Source organism: Lepus europaeus, unplaced genomic scaffold (genome assembly GCF_033115175.1).
Source record: "Lepus europaeus isolate LE1 unplaced genomic scaffold, mLepTim1.pri SCAFFOLD_34, whole genome shotgun sequence".
Taxonomy (NCBI): domain Eukaryota; kingdom Metazoa; phylum Chordata; class Mammalia; order Lagomorpha; family Leporidae; genus Lepus; species Lepus europaeus.
Window position 1 is genome coordinate 2466201 of NW_026909213.1, and position 17935 is coordinate 2484135.

Consider the following 17935-nt stretch of genomic DNA (forward strand, 5'->3'; position numbering starts at 1 on the left):
AACATACTGAGGGAAAAGGAAGACTTTTTCAACCAGAAGGAATATATAGGAATTGGTAGCAGGGCTGGAGGGAACAACATGAGCCATAAAAGGAAGAAACCCAATGATTCAAAATATTATTGCTTAGCTGATCCTAAACAGTTTATATAAGCAGAATCATACAACATGTTTTGTGTGTGTGTGTGTGTGTGTGTGAACAGTTTCTTTGATTTAGCATAATGCTTTCAAAATGCATCCTTGGGGGCCAGTGCTGTGGTGCAGGGGGTTAAGCCTCTGCCTGCGGTGCTGATATTTGATTAGGGGTACAGACTTTTGTCCCAGCTGCTTCTCTTCTGGTCAAGCTCTTTGCTAATGGCCTAGGAAAGCAGTAGGATATGGCCCAATTGCTTGAGCCCTTGCACCTGCATGGGAGACCCAGAAGAAGCTCCTGGTTCCTGGCTTCATACTGGCCTAGCTCCGGCAATAGTGGCCATTTGGGGAGAAAACTAGCATATAGAAGACCTTTCTCTCAGTCTCTCCCTCTCTCTGTAACTCTGCCTCTCAAATAAATAAATAAAATCATTAAATAAAATTCATGTTGTAGCATATATAACTTCTTCATTCCTTTTTATGGCCAAATAATGTTTCATTAAACAGATATATTTGTGATTTTCCATACATCAGTTGATGGATTTTTATGTTATTTTTAATTTTTAACATGTTTTGTTGGATATGTTAAGTAATATGATTCTCATTTTGTGTTAGAATTTCAAAGCACATGACAATTGATACCCCTATAACATCTATGAAATTGCATAACAACCATATTTAATTAATTAATTTATTTAAAAGATTTTATTTTATTTTTGAAAGAGTTTCAGAGAGTGTTAGAGCCAGAGGTAGGTCTTCCATTTGCTGGCTCATTCCTCAAATGATTGCAATGGCCAGAGCGGAGCTGATCTGAGGCCAGAGAGCTGGATTGGAAGTGGAGCAGCTGAGACTCAAACCAGCACCCATATGGGATGCTGGCACTGCAGGCCAGGGCTTTAACCTGCTGTGCCACAGTACCAGCCCCACTACCATATTTTTAAAGCTGTTGAAGATGGAGAAAAACCTATTTTGGTACTCAGCAATAAATCCTTAAAAATCAACAATTACTGAGACTAAATTTACTGGCTTAAGTAAAAATTATCATTTTAATTGTAGCTTAGCACCTTTCTTAGCTCCTCTAATAATGACTCTGTCCTTTGTTCTAGACCCTGTCTAGTGCACTTGGGCCTCATTCCTTTGTAATCATAACCTCTACTCTACCACCAATGGCTCTACTCCCAACATGTGTGTACTGATGGTCCTCTTCCCCACTTAATGCTGTATAATTGTTCAAACCTGGTAAATGCCACTCTTAGGATCATTGGTTACTATCCTCACTCCGTCTTTTATGACCTTGTCTAAACATGATCAGAGTCGGCAAACTTGGAAGGCTTCCATAGCCTTGGCAACTCATGACGACAGCCTAGGATGGTTACTGGCGCCATAAACTAGAGTGTCAATTTGTTGGCTCAACAACAGGAGCCACTGTGCATTTGCTCTTCATGTGGGATCTCTGTCCTTAATGTGCTGTACATTGTGATTTAATGCTAAAACTAGTACTCAAACAGTATGTTTCACTTTGTGTTTCTATGTGGGTGCAAACTGTTGAAATCTTTATACTAAATTGATCTTCTGTATATAAAGAGAATTGAAAATGAATCTTGATGCAAATGGAAGGGGAGAGGGAGCGGGAGAGGGGAGGGTTGCGGGTGGGAGGGAAGTTATGGGGGGGGAAGCCATTGTAATCCATAAGCTATACACTGGAAATTTATATTCATTAAATAAAAGTTAAAAAAAAGTATCATTTCTCAGGTACTTCATCTGTTACTGAAGAGATTTCATGTTTAGAATCTGTTCCAATAGCGAAATCTGTTCCAATATAGAAAATGTATAGAAGAAGAATCAAATAACTTGTGCAAAAGAATCATTAAAAGTATCAAGAATAGATATATTATCCATATTATAAAAGGAAGCCCCCACCTAACTCAGATCCATAAAAATGGGTATTACCATCAGAAGAAGTTATATTCCTCTGGGATCCCATTTCCGCTCAACATATTGCACAACTACCCAGAACCCACCCTGAAAACATGGCTGATTCTATCAGTTCCTAGGAAAAGTCTTGATATGCCCCTAACACTCTGGCTTGTTTCCCATTTCTACCTCCCAGTATATTTTTGTTCACTGACTACCATGAAAAAATGTGGGAAGGAATACTCGTGTAGAAGTTTTTCTGTAGATATGTTTTCATCTATCTTGGTTAGCATTGCTTAAGAATGGAATTTATTGGGTCATATGTTAACTCATTTTGGAAAACTACTTTCCAACTTGGCTGTGCCATTTTACATTTCCACTAGCAATATATGAGGGCTCCAACTACTGCACACCATTGTCAATGCTTGCTTTGTATTTCTTTTATTTTTTTTATTTATTTATTTTTTTGACAGGCAGAGTGGATAGTGAGAGAGAGAGAGAGAGAAAGGTCTTCCTTTTTGCCGTTGGTTCGCCCTCCAATGGCCACTGCGGCCGGCGCATCACGCTGATCCAAAGCCAGGAGCCAGGTGCTTCTCCTGGTCTCCCATGCGGGTGCAGGGCCCAAGCACTTGGGCCATCCTCCACTGCCTTCCCGGGCCATAGCAGAGAGCTGGCCTGGAAGAGGGGCAACCGGGATAGAATCAGGCGCCCCAGCTGGGACTAGAACCCGGTGTGCTGGCGCTGCAAGGCAGAGGATTAGCCTGTTAAGCCACGGCGCCGGCCACCTATGAGTTTTAAGTTGGGATGGAAATTATTTCTAACCTTATGAACTTTCACATTACACTGTACTAAAAGAAATCCTTCCAGTTTTCCTTTCAGTATGACAGTTAAATAAATAGGAAGTCTTCACTTCTGACCTTTCATAGCTATTCAAAAGAAGCAATTCTGTTTGCCACTATTCCATTTACCAAAGATAAAAATGAAGCAAGTTTAAACACTAATTCATCTCTTTTCCAAGATTTGAATGATTTAAGAAAATTATTATTACAAAAAAACAAAAGAGAGAGAGGGAGACAGAGGGTAATATTTAGCTCCTAAGCCACAGAAGTTAACAATTTATTTCCTTCTGGTAAGGATGATTTTAATTTCAAAACTAAAAGAAAAAGGTAAACATTATATAAATATAAACATCCACAACTATTATCATTATATTAAAGTTTAACTTCTCAGCAGGCGCTGCAGCTCACTAGGCTAATCCTCCACCTGTGGTGCCGGCACTCCAGGTTCTAGTCCTGCTCAGGGCGCCAGATTCTGTCCCAGTTGCCCCTCTTCCAGTCCAGCTCTCTGCTGTGGCCCAGGAAGGCAGTGGAGGATGGCCCAAGTCCTTGGGCCCTGCACCCACATGTTAGACCAGGAAGAAGCACCTGGCTCCTGGCTTCAGATCGGCACAGCACGCTGGCCGTAACGGCCATTTGGGGGATGAACCAATGGAAAAAGGAAGACCTTTCTCTCTGTCTCTCTCTCACTGTCTAACTCTGCCTGCCAAAAAAATAGTTTAACTTATCAGGAAGTTTAAGATTTAACTTTTAATAATATAACAAAATAAATTACCTTTTATTGACATGCTCTCCAAGAGGCATAATGAAACAAAATGTCATATTCTAAAATTTTCTAGACTTCAGTTACATTCATCTTAGGGATGACAAACAGGTCTCATGCTGGAAGCCAACACTGAATGAATAAAAAGGACCACTGAGGATACTACATCAGGAAATGTCCCTAGGGCATATGAGTTGATCAGTAAAGTAGTAGACTTTTTAGGGAGAAAAAAGTAGTGATACGTAGCCAAATATTTCCCAAATTGGCTTTGTATCTATAGCTAGGGACAAGAAAAACTATCATGTTTATTTACCCATAAATATATTTAATGATATGTACTAAAATTGGTTTCTGCCAAAATAATCTAAACAAAATTCAGAGAATTGCTGGCACATATCATAAGAAACAAATAACATACTGAGGGAAAAGGAAGACTTTTTCAACCAGAAGGAATATATAGGAATTGGTAGCAGGGCTGGAGGGAACAACATGAGCCATAAAAGGAAGAAACCCAATGATTCAAAATATTATTGCTTAGCTGATCCTAAACAGTTTATATAAGCAGAATCATACAACATGTTTTGTGTGTGTGTGTGTGTGTGTGTGAACAGTTTCTTTGATTTAGCATAATGCTTTCAAAATGCATCCTTGGGGGCCAGTGCTGTGGTGCAGGGGGTTAAGCCTCTGCCTGCGGTGCTGATATTTGATTAGGGGTACAGACTTTTGTCCCAGCTGCTTCTCTTCTGGTCAAGCTCTTTGCTAATGGCCTAGGAAAGCAGTAGGATATGGCCCAATTGCTTGAGCCCTTGCACCTGCATGGGAGACCCAGAAGAAGCTCCTGGTTCCTGGCTTCATACTGGCCTAGCTCCGGCAATAGTGGCCATTTGGGGAGAAAACTAGCATATAGAAGACCTTTCTCTCAGTCTCTCCCTCTCTCTGTAACTCTGCCTCTCAAATAAATAAATAAAATCATTAAATAAAATTCATGTTGTAGCATATATAACTTCTTCATTCCTTTTTATGGCCAAATAATGTTTCATTAAACAGATATATTTGTGATTTTCCATACATCAGTTGATGGATTTTTATGTTATTTTTAATTTTTAACATGTTTTGTTGGATATGTTAAGTAATATGATTCTCATTTTGTGTTAGAATTTCAAAGCACATGACAATTGATACCCCTATAACATCTATGAAATTGCATAACAACCATATTTAATTAATTAATTTATTTAAAAGATTTTATTTTATTTTTGAAAGAGTTTCAGAGAGTGTTAGAGCCAGAGGTAGGTCTTCCATTTGCTGGCTCATTCCTCAAATGATTGCAATGGCCAGAGCGGAGCTGATCTGAGGCCAGAGAGCTGGATTGGAAGTGGAGCAGCTGAGACTCAAACCAGCACCCATATGGGATGCTGGCACTGCAGGCCAGGGCTTTAACCTGCTGTGCCACAGTACCAGCCCCACTACCATATTTTTAAAGCTGTTGAAGATGGAGAAAAACCTATTTTGGTACTCAGCAATAAATCCTTAAAAATCAACAATTACTGAGACTAAATTTACTGGCTTAAGTAAAAATTATCATTTTAATTGTAGCTTAGCACCTTTCTTAGCTCCTCTAATAATGACTCTGTCCTTTGTTCTAGACCCTGTCTAGTGCACTTGGGCCTCATTCCTTTGTAATCATAACCTCTACTCTACCACCAATGGCTCTACTCCCAACATGTGTGTACTGATGGTCCTCTTCCCCACTTAATGCTGTATAATTGTTCAAACCTGGTAAATGCCACTCTTAGGATCATTGGTTACTATCCTCACTCCGTCTTTTATGACCTTGTCTAAACATGATCAGAGTCGGCAAACTTGGAAGGCTTCCATAGCCTTGGCAACTCATGACGACAGCCTAGGATGGTTACTGGCGCCATAAACTAGAGTGTCAATTTGTTGGCTCAACAACAGGAGCCACTGTGCATTTGCTCTTCATGTGGGATCTCTGTCCTTAATGTGCTGTACATTGTGATTTAATGCTAAAACTAGTACTCAAACAGTATGTTTCACTTTGTGTTTCTATGTGGGTGCAAACTGTTGAAATCTTTATACTAAATTGATCTTCTGTATATAAAGAGAATTGAAAATGAATCTTGATGCAAATGGAAGGGGAGAGGGAGCGGGAGAGGGGAGGGTTGCGGGTGGGAGGGAAGTTATGGGGGGGGGAAGCCATTGTAATCCATAAGCTATACACTGGAAATTTATATTCATTAAATAAAAGTTAAAAAAAAGTATCATTTCTCAGGTACTTCATCTGTTACTGAAGAGATTTCATGTTTAGAATCTGTTCCAATAGCGAAATCTGTTCCAATATAGAAAATGTATAGAAGAAGAATCAAATAACTTGTGCAAAAGAATCATTAAAAGTATCAAGAATAGATATATTATCCATATTATAAAAGGAAGCCCCCACCTAACTCAGATCCATAAAAATGGGTATTACCATCAGAAGAAGTTATATTCCTCTGGGATCCCATTTCCGCTCAACATATTGCACAACTACCCAGAACCCACCCTGAAAACATGGCTGATTCTATCAGTTCCTAGGAAAAGTCTTGATATGCCCCTAACACTCTGGCTTGTTTCCCATTTCTACCTCCCAGTATATTTTTGTTCACTGACTACCATGAAAAAATGTGGGAAGGAATACTCGTGTAGAAGTTTTTCTGTAGATATGTTTTCATCTATCTTGGTTAGCATTGCTTAAGAATGGAATTTATTGGGTCATATGTTAACTCATTTTGGAAAACTACTTTCCAACTTGGCTGTGCCATTTTACATTTCCACTAGCAATATATGAGGGCTCCAACTACTGCACACCATTGTCAATGCTTGCTTTGTATTTCTTTTATTTTTTTTATTTATTTATTTTTTTGACAGGCAGAGTGGATAGTGAGAGAGAGAGAGAGAGAAAGGTCTTCCTTTTTGCCGTTGGTTCGCCCTCCAATGGCCACTGCGGCCGGCGCATCACGCTGATCCAAAGCCAGGAGCCAGGTGCTTCTCCTGGTCTCCCATGCGGGTGCAGGGCCCAAGCACTTGGGCCATCCTCCACTGCCTTCCCGGGCCATAGCAGAGAGCTGGCCTGGAAGAGGGGCAACCGGGATAGAATCAGGCGCCCCAGCTGGGACTAGAACCCGGTGTGCTGGCGCTGCAAGGCAGAGGATTAGCCTGTTAAGCCACGGCGCCGGCCACCTATGAGTTTTAAGTTGGGATGGAAATTATTTCTAACCTTATGAACTTTCACATTACACTGTACTAAAAGAAATCCTTCCAGTTTTCCTTTCAGTATGACAGTTAAATAAATAGGAAGTCTTCACTTCTGACCTTTCATAGCTATTCAAAAGAAGCAATTCTGTTTGCCACTATTCCATTTACCAAAGATAAAAATGAAGCAAGTTTAAACACTAATTCATCTCTTTTCCAAGATTTGAATGATTTAAGAAAATTATTATTACAAAAAAACAAAAGAGAGAGAGGGAGACAGAGGGTAATATTTAGCTCCTAAGCCACAGAAGTTAACAATTTATTTCCTTCTGGTAAGGATGATTTTAATTTCAAAACTAAAAGAAAAAGGTAAACATTATATAAATATAAACATCCACAACTATTATCATTATATTAAAGTTTAACTTCTCAGCAGGCGCTGCAGCTCACTAGGCTAATCCTCCACCTGTGGTGCCGGCACTCCAGGTTCTAGTCCTGCTCAGGGCGCCAGATTCTGTCCCAGTTGCCCCTCTTCCAGTCCAGCTCTCTGCTGTGGCCCAGGAAGGCAGTGGAGGATGGCCCAAGTCCTTGGGCCCTGCACCCACATGTTAGACCAGGAAGAAGCACCTGGCTCCTGGCTTCAGATCGGCACAGCACGCTGGCCGTAACGGCCATTTGGGGGATGAACCAATGGAAAAAGGAAGACCTTTCTCTCTGTCTCTCTCTCACTGTCTAACTCTGCCTGCCAAAAAAATAGTTTAACTTATCAGGAAGTTTAAGATTTAACTTTTAATAATATAACAAAATAAATTACCTTTTATTGACATGCTCTCCAAGAGGCATAATGAAACAAAATGTCATATTCTAAAATTTTCTAGACTTCAGTTACATTCATCTTAGGGATGACAAACAGGTCTCATGCTGGAAGCCAACACTGAATGAATAAAAAGGACCACTGAGGATACTACATCAGGAAATGTCCCTAGGGCATATGAGTTGATCAGTAAAGTAGTAGACTTTTTAGGGAGAAAAAAGTAGTGATACGTAGCCAAATATTTCCCAAATTGGCTTTGTATCTATAGCTAGGGACAAGAAAAACTATCATGTTTATTTACCCATAAATATATTTAATGATATGTACTAAAATTGGTTTCTGCCAAAATAATCTAAACAAAATTCAGAGAATTGCTGGCACATATCATAAGAAACAAATAACATACTGAGGGAAAAGGAAGACTTTTTCAACCAGAAGGAATATATAGGAATTGGTAGCAGGGCTGGAGGGAACAACATGAGCCATAAAAGGAAGAAACCCAATGATTCAAAATATTATTGCTTAGCTGATCCTAAACAGTTTATATAAGCAGAATCATACAACATGTTTTGTGTGTGTGTGTGTGTGTGTGTGAACAGTTTCTTTGATTTAGCATAATGCTTTCAAAATGCATCCTTGGGGGCCAGTGCTGTGGTGCAGGGGGTTAAGCCTCTGCCTGCGGTGCTGATATTTGATTAGGGGTACAGACTTTTGTCCCAGCTGCTTCTCTTCTGGTCAAGCTCTTTGCTAATGGCCTAGGAAAGCAGTAGGATATGGCCCAATTGCTTGAGCCCTTGCACCTGCATGGGAGACCCAGAAGAAGCTCCTGGTTCCTGGCTTCATACTGGCCTAGCTCCGGCAATAGTGGCCATTTGGGGAGAAAACTAGCATATAGAAGACCTTTCTCTCAGTCTCTCCCTCTCTCTGTAACTCTGCCTCTCAAATAAATAAATAAAATCATTAAATAAAATTCATGTTGTAGCATATATAACTTCTTCATTCCTTTTTATGGCCAAATAATGTTTCATTAAACAGATATATTTGTGATTTTCCATACATCAGTTGATGGATTTTTATGTTATTTTTAATTTTTAACATGTTTTGTTGGATATGTTAAGTAATATGATTCTCATTTTGTGTTAGAATTTCAAAGCACATGACAATTGATACCCCTATAACATCTATGAAATTGCATAACAACCATATTTAATTAATTAATTTATTTAAAAGATTTTATTTTATTTTTGAAAGAGTTTCAGAGAGTGTTAGAGCCAGAGGTAGGTCTTCCATTTGCTGGCTCATTCCTCAAATGATTGCAATGGCCAGAGCGGAGCTGATCTGAGGCCAGAGAGCTGGATTGGAAGTGGAGCAGCTGAGACTCAAACCAGCACCCATATGGGATGCTGGCACTGCAGGCCAGGGCTTTAACCTGCTGTGCCACAGTACCAGCCCCACTACCATATTTTTAAAGCTGTTGAAGATGGAGAAAAACCTATTTTGGTACTCAGCAATAAATCCTTAAAAATCAACAATTACTGAGACTAAATTTACTGGCTTAAGTAAAAATTATCATTTTAATTGTAGCTTAGCACCTTTCTTAGCTCCTCTAATAATGACTCTGTCCTTTGTTCTAGACCCTGTCTAGTGCACTTGGGCCTCATTCCTTTGTAATCATAACCTCTACTCTACCACCAATGGCTCTACTCCCAACATGTGTGTACTGATGGTCCTCTTCCCCACTTAATGCTGTATAATTGTTCAAACCTGGTAAATGCCACTCTTAGGATCATTGGTTACTATCCTCACTCCGTCTTTTATGACCTTGTCTAAACATGATCAGAGTCGGCAAACTTGGAAGGCTTCCATAGCCTTGGCAACTCATGACGACAGCCTAGGATGGTTACTGGCGCCATAAACTAGAGTGTCAATTTGTTGGCTCAACAACAGGAGCCACTGTGCATTTGCTCTTCATGTGGGATCTCTGTCCTTAATGTGCTGTACATTGTGATTTAATGCTAAAACTAGTACTCAAACAGTATGTTTCACTTTGTGTTTCTATGTGGGTGCAAACTGTTGAAATCTTTATACTAAATTGATCTTCTGTATATAAAGAGAATTGAAAATGAATCTTGATGCAAATGGAAGGGGAGAGGGAGCGGGAGAGGGGAGGGTTGCGGGTGGGAGGGAAGTTATGGGGGGGGAAGCCATTGTAATCCATAAGCTATACACTGGAAATTTATATTCATTAAATAAAAGTTAAAAAAAAGTATCATTTCTCAGGTACTTCATCTGTTACTGAAGAGATTTCATGTTTAGAATCTGTTCCAATAGCGAAATCTGTTCCAATATAGAAAATGTATAGAAGAAGAATCAAATAACTTGTGCAAAAGAATCATTAAAAGTATCAAGAATAGATATATTATCCATATTATAAAAGGAAGCCCCCACCTAACTCAGATCCATAAAAATGGGTATTACCATCAGAAGAAGTTATATTCCTCTGGGATCCCATTTCCGCTCAACATATTGCACAACTACCCAGAACCCACCCTGAAAACATGGCTGATTCTATCAGTTCCTAGGAAAAGTCTTGATATGCCCCTAACACTCTGGCTTGTTTCCCATTTCTACCTCCCAGTATATTTTTGTTCACTGACTACCATGAAAAAATGTGGGAAGGAATACTCGTGTAGAAGTTTTTCTGTAGATATGTTTTCATCTATCTTGGTTAGCATTGCTTAAGAATGGAATTTATTGGGTCATATGTTAACTCATTTTGGAAAACTACTTTCCAACTTGGCTGTGCCATTTTACATTTCCACTAGCAATATATGAGGGCTCCAACTACTGCACACCATTGTCAATGCTTGCTTTGTATTTCTTTTATTTTTTTTATTTATTTATTTTTTTGACAGGCAGAGTGGATAGTGAGAGAGAGAGAGAGAGAAAGGTCTTCCTTTTTGCCGTTGGTTCGCCCTCCAATGGCCACTGCGGCCGGCGCATCACGCTGATCCAAAGCCAGGAGCCAGGTGCTTCTCCTGGTCTCCCATGCGGGTGCAGGGCCCAAGCACTTGGGCCATCCTCCACTGCCTTCCCGGGCCATAGCAGAGAGCTGGCCTGGAAGAGGGGCAACCGGGATAGAATCCGGCGCCCCAACCGAGACTAGAACCCGTGTGCCGGCGCCGCAAGGCGGAGGATTAGCCTGTTAAGCCACGGTGCCGACTTTGTATTTCTTTTATTAACTGTTCAAAGATTATTGATCATTTGTATGTATGCTTTTGAAAACTTCAAAACATTTTAGATTTAAATACAGTGATTTGGTGCTTTTTATTGCTGTGATTCTTTTTTAAAGAATATACTCCCTTTATAGGCCACCTATGAGGTGTATAATGTACAATTAATCTCTTCAGTTCTATGGGTTGTCTTTTCATTTTCTTGATGGAGTTCTTTGAAGCATAGGTTTTAATTGTGATGAAGTTCATTTTGCTATTTTTTTCTTTTGTCATTTGTGCTTTTGGTGTCAAAGCTAAACACACACACAGATTTATTCTTATGTTTTCTGCTAAAAAAGTTTTCTAGTTCTAACCTTTAAATTTAGGAATCGTATCCACTTTGAAATATTGGTTGAGGTAGGAGCCAAATTTCATCTTTTTGCATGTAGATAAGTAGTTACTCTATAAAATTTATTGAAAAAAATGTTATTTTCCCATTGAATTATCTTGCAGCACTGCCAGCATTCAATGTAACAGTTTGTTTCTGCAAGCCCATTCATTCATCTGTCTGTCATTATGCTAGACCAGACTCATCACCACAGCTTTGTGATAAGCTTTGAAATTGGGGCACATTGTTAAGAACAACTACTTAAATTTGAATGAAATACAGTTTATTTTTAAATATTAATTTTTAATCCTGCAACAATGATGAATTGTTAGGTCTAATCTTGTGTGTGTGTGTGTGTGTTCTTTAGCTTCCTATACACAAATTAGTTTTCCATCTTCTTTTTCTCCCAGTCTGAATGCCTTTTCTTGTTAAAATTCCCTGGCTAGAAGTTCTAGTACAATGTAAAATACTAGTATTTGAGAGTAGATGTCCTCATGTTTTTCCTGATCTTTCTGAAAAACAGTCTTTCTCCACAAAAGATGATATTAGCTGTGTGGTTTTCATAAAGGCTTTTAATCAGGTAGAGCACTTTTCTGGGCACTTCTAGTTAGTTGAGTGATTTTATCATGAAAGGATGCTGAATTCTATCAAACACTTATTCTATATCTATAATAATCAGGTAACTTTGTCCTTGATTCAACTAATTTGATATATTGTATTAATGGATTTTCAGATGTCAAACCAAACTTATTCCTGACATGAATCCTATTTTGTCATAATATGTTTAAATTATTATTTTAATATTGCTGATTTGGTTTGGTGGTATTTTATTGAAGACTTTCTCATCTATATTTCATAAAGACTACTGGTTAGGAGTATATTTTTATGTTTTTGTCTAGCTCTGGTAAAAGGGCAATACCGGCCTTATAGAATAAGTGGGGAGTGTTCCCTCCTCAGGTATTTCTGGAAGCGTTTGTGAAGTTTTGATGTTACTGTTCTTTAAACATTTGCTACAATTTCTCAGTGAAGCTATCTTGGCCTGGGCTGGTAGGAAGTTTGCTAACTCAATTTCTTTACTTGCTAAACAATCTATTCAGATTTTTATTTCTTCTTCATTCGGTTTTGGAAGTTGTTGCCTTTCTAGGAATTTTCCTATTTCATCTAATTTTGTGGCATACAGTTTATACTGTTGCTTTCTGAATCTTTCCTCTTTGTTTATTTATTAGTGTTGTTTCCACTTTTGTTGACAATTCTTGTAATTGAAGTCTCTGTTTTTTTGTGGTTAGCCTGACAAAAGTTCTGCCAAACTGTTGATCATTTTCAAGAATCAAATGAGAGTTTCACTGATTTTCTTTATTATGTTTCTCTTCTATACTTATCTATATCTTTGCTCTAATATTTATTATTTACTTTTTTCATTGTGTTTATCTTGTTATTTTTATCACAGGTTACTGACATGAAGTGTCTTTTTAAAAAATACAGGCATTATGCACATGTTTCCACGTAAGCACTGCTTGTCTTATAAATATTGCTACATTTGATTTCATCTTCACCCATTTCAAAGTGTTTTTTTTTTTTGGACAGGCAGAGTGGACAGTGAGAGAGAGAGACAGAGAGAAAGGTCTTCCTTTTTGCCATTGGTTCACCCTCCAATAGCCGCCGTGACCGTGACCGGCGTGCTGCAGCGGGGACATCATGCTGATCTGAAGCCAGGAGCCAGGTGCCTCCCCTGGTTTCCCATGGCATGCAGGGCCCAAGGACTTGGGCCATCCTCCACTGCACTCCTGGGCCATAGCAGAGAGCTAGCCTGGAAGAGGGGCAACCGGGACAGAATCTGGTGCCCCGACCTGGACTAGAACCCAGTGTGCTGGCGCAGCAGGTGGAGGATTAGCCTATTGAGCCATGGCGCCGGCCTCAAAGTGTTTTCTAATTTCATTTATCATTTTTTAAAGTCACATTGTTAATTTTTATGTTTCTAAAATTTCCTTATTTCTTTCACTTGGTTCTAATTTCATTTCAGTGTGGTCAGCAAACACGTTTTTCATTATTTTAATCATTTAAATTGACTGAGACTTAATAACCAATTTTATAAAAGGACTATTTTAGAGAATAGTCCATGGACTTTTGAGAAGTCTGTATTCTGCTGGTGTATGGAGGATAATTTTTTATTTTTATTTTAATTTTTATTGATGGATTTTTTGACAGGCAGAGTGGACAGTGAGAGAGAGAGACAGAGAGAAAGGTCTTCCTTTGCCATTGGTTCACCCTCCAATGGCCGCCGCGGGTGGCACGCTGTGGCAGGTGCACTGCACTGATCCGAAGCCAGGAGCCAGGTGCTTCTTCTGGTCTCCCATGGGGTGCAGGGCCCAAGCACTTGGGCCATCCTCCACTGCACTCCTGGGCCATAGCAGAGAGCTGGCCTGGAAGAGGGGCAACTGGGACAGAATCCGGTGCCCCAACCGGAACTAGAGCCCAGTGTGCCAGCGCCGCTAGGCAGAGGATTAGCCTGTTGAGCCACGGCGCCGGCCTGGAGAATTATTTTTTAATCAGTTCATATTACTCCAGAATTTTCTTCTTCAGCTATTATTCATTATTGAAAATGAGATATGAAGTCTCTATTTGTAACAATATTTATTTATTTTCATATTGTATTTGAAAGGAAGAAGGACAGAAATCTTCCATCCACTGGGTTACTCAAATGTCTGCAAAAGCCAGGCTTAAGTCAAGCTGAAGCCAGGAGTCCAGAACTCAATCTGGGTCTTCCAAGTGGTAGCAGGGTCCCAAGTAATTGATCCTTATCTATTGTGTCATAGGGTATGCATTTGCAGGAAGCTAGAAAATTAGCAAATGAGCTAGACTCAAACCAGACACTCTGAATATTGGATGAGAACATTCAAAGTGGCCAAACAACTGCACCTGCAACTACTATATTTGAATTATCTGTTCTCTGTCTATTGTTGCTTTGTGCAGGCCAGGAGCTTCTTCTGGGTCTCCCACGTGGGTGCAGGAGCTCAGGACGTGGGCCATCTTCTACTGTTTTCCCAGGCCATAGCAGAGAGCTGGATTGGAAGTGGAGCAGCTGGGACTCAAACTGGAGCCTATATGGGATGCTGGCACAACAGGAAGTGACTTTACCCTCTATGCCATGGTGCTGGCCCCATTCACCATAGCTTTTTCAAGCTTATTTTCTTACTGTTTGCTCTGGGGATTCCAATTAACATCTTTATCCAAAACAATCTAACCTAGATAAAAACTGAATTAATTTCAACTATACACACAAATTTTCTTCCAATAATTCCTCTGTAGTATTACTGTCATACAAACTACAATTCTATACATTCTAAGCTCATCAACAGATTTCTATAATTATATAATTAAGTATAATTTATTATACTTTTATTTTAAGAATTATTTTTCATTTTTACTTGAAAGACAAAGAGATAACAGAGAGAAATAGAGATTTCTATCAATTAGTCTCATTTCTTGAATGTCCTTAGTAACCATGGTTGGGCCAAGAGTCTGGAATTCAATTCCTATCTCCCATGTTGGTGATATGGACCTAAGGACTTGAGGCATTATCTTCTACCTCCTTGGGTGTGCATTAGCAGGAATCTGGATGGATACAAAGCACAGGAGCCAGGACTCAAATCAGGCACTCCAATTTAAGATGAGGTATCCCAAGTAGTGTCTTTATTTTTGGACAGGCAGAGTGGACAGTGAAAGAGAGAGAGACAGAGAGAAAGGTTTTCCTTTGACGTTGGTTCACCCTCCAATGGCCACCACAGCGGAATGCAGGAGCCAGTTGCTTATCCTGATCTCCCATGGGGTGCAGGGCCCAAGCACTTGGGCCATCCTCCACTGCATTCCCAGGCCATAGCAGAGAGCTGGCCTGGAAAAGGGGCAACTGGGACTAGAACCCGGTGTGCCAGCCCCGCAGGTGGAGGATTAGCCTATTGAGCCACAATGCTGGCCCCAAGTAGTGTCCTAACTGCTGTTTCTGATGAAAACTTAGCTGCTAATTTGACTCTGGTGCCCTTGCACAGGATGGTTATTTTTATATTTTGCTTTTAAGATTATATCGTTTTATAGTCTGACTAGGACATCTAAGTGGGAATGTCTTTGTTTTCATCCTATTTGGAGTTTACTGAACTTATCAGATGTATAGATTATTTTTAATCAAATCTGAGATGTTTTCTATCACTATTATTTAAATATCCTATTAGCTCCATCAGTCCTCTCCTTCAAGACCTCTTCTCACAAATATGTCGGTATACTTGGTAGTATCACACAGGTCTCTAAAGTTCTGTTCATTTTTCTTCAATCTTAGTCTTTCTTACCCCCAGACTGAATAACCTCAGCTTATCTACTCTTATATTCAATAATTCATTTTTCTTCCTGCTCAGATATCAGATTGAGATCCTCTAAATAAATGATTTTTTTCTTGAAGACACTTTCCACATTTTATTTACATTTTAGGACTAACTTTAATCTCAAAATCACATATCTATACAAATATTTCCCCTTTTTGTTGACTTCACTTAAGCTTAAATGTGTGGTTTGTTAAGCAAAGAATGTGAACAAATATTTACCATATCTGTTACATGTAACAGACAGGAACAGCTTTTAACAGAAATGTATTGACCCCCCCAAAACTATTTTTTTGTTATAAATAAGGTATCAATATAATCCTGAACATATTTTTATGCTACTAGTAGTCAGCACCCACAGCACTTTAAAATTTAACACAATTTGTGACAATATTCATTGTACCTGCTACTTTAAATAATGTCAACTGCAGCTCTTTCACTAAACAAGATGGATAAAACATGCAATTTCTGTTTGTCCTTATTGGAATTTTTACTTTTCAGAAACACACATTTCCACTGCCATCTCACATGTCTCACCATGCTTGAATCTTGAAAATCTGAATCCTAGTTGGAGCTCTCCGGGTTACTGTTTAAATGACAGTGCCTCAACAAGAGAAAGAATAAATGTGCTACATTTTTTCCTCCTGTTACCTGAAAACAAAATGAGTGTACATACATTAAATATATTACAAATGTCCAGGTCACATATCCCAGCTGGAATTCTTTACTGAATGTGTGGTATTTTGCATTGTGATGTTTAGTCAAGACATTGATATGAGTAGTAGGTTGTTGATTTAAGGCAAGTCTGAGCTTCATTAAAATTAACTGTTGTATGTTTGTTCTTCTGGTGGAGGTAGAAGCTTCATGTTTGCTTTAGACACCATTATACATCTTAGCTCTTGAAGTACAACTTGAATGCTATATGCATTTTGCCATTTTGCTACTACTAGTATGCTCTGTGCAGACATCATTTCACTGGTGTTATTTATCCCATTCATATTAATATTCATTATAAATCTAAGTGATGGAGGAGCTTCTGGGTATTTAGGTCCACATTCTACTTTCAGGCTATATATTCTGTTCTCATAATTTGTCCTTGGTGGCCCCATAATCATGCCTGTCCACCTTGTAAGTGTCATATCTTCATTATCTTCAAGGCCCTAGCTAACTGTACCATCAACTACTCCTTTTTGTCCTTCTTCAAGTTCTTCCAACAAGCAAAAATTATGAGGAATTTTAACTCCTGTGGGGATCGCCATCTTCTCCCACAGTCCAAGGCAGCTGCTGCATGCATGGGACAACCACCAAAATGAATTTTTAATTTCAGTTACCATACTTTTAAACACAATTTCTATTTCATTCCTTTTTATAATAGCTATTTTTAAAATTGCTGTTCTACATTGGGTAGCACATTTTTTTTTGGCAGGCAGAGTTAGACAGTGAGAGAGAGAGAGAGACAGAGAGAAAGGTCTTCCTTTTTCCATTGGTTCACCCCCCAAATGGCCACTGCGGCCAGCGCACTGTACTGATCCAAAGCCAGGAGCCAGGTGCTTCTCTTGGTTTCCATGCAGGTGCAGGGCCCAAGCACTTGGGCCATCCTCCACTGCATTCCTGGGCCACAGCAGAGAGCTGGACTGGAAGAGGAGCAACCAGGACAGAATCTGGTGCCCTGACCAGGACTAGAACCTAGTGTGCCAGCGCTGCAGGCGGAGGATTAGCCTATTGAGCTGCAACGTCAGCCAGGTAACACATTGTTCTTATACTTTTCTGTAATTTTTGGACATGGGTTTTTAGTTCTCTGAAGATATTTGACACAGTTAATTTGGCCAGCGCATGGGAGACCAAGAAGAAGCATCTGGCTCCTGGCTTTGGATTGGCGCAGCATGCCAGCCATAGCAGCCATTTGAGGGGTGAACCAATGGAAGGAAGACCTTTCTCTCTGTCTCTCTCTCTCTGTCTAACTCCACCTGTCAAAACAACAACAAAAAGACAATTAATTTAAGCCTATGTCTAGTAAATAGAACACCTGGGCTTCCTAACAAGAGTTTCTGAGGACTGCTTTTTTTTTTATCTCTGTATTTATGTGCTATATCTTGTTATATTTACTGTTTTCCTTTTATATTTTTTGTTGAAAAATGCACATTATGAATAATATAATATGGCAACTCTAAGAATTACATTCTATACCCACTCAACAGGGCTAGTTGTTGCTGCTGTTTATTTTAGCCAACCTTCCTGGAATATACTTTGTATGTTATCC

The 17935-nt window shown here is 39.4% G+C and overlaps 1 pseudogene; it reads right to left on the reverse strand.

Moving 5' to 3' along the window:
- Nucleotides 1–16496: 16496 nt before the first annotated feature.
- LOC133754960 (ubiquitin-conjugating enzyme E2 variant 2-like) lies at nt 16497–16934 on the reverse strand (annotated as a pseudogene).
- Between the last annotated feature and the right edge of the window lie 1001 nt (nt 16935–17935).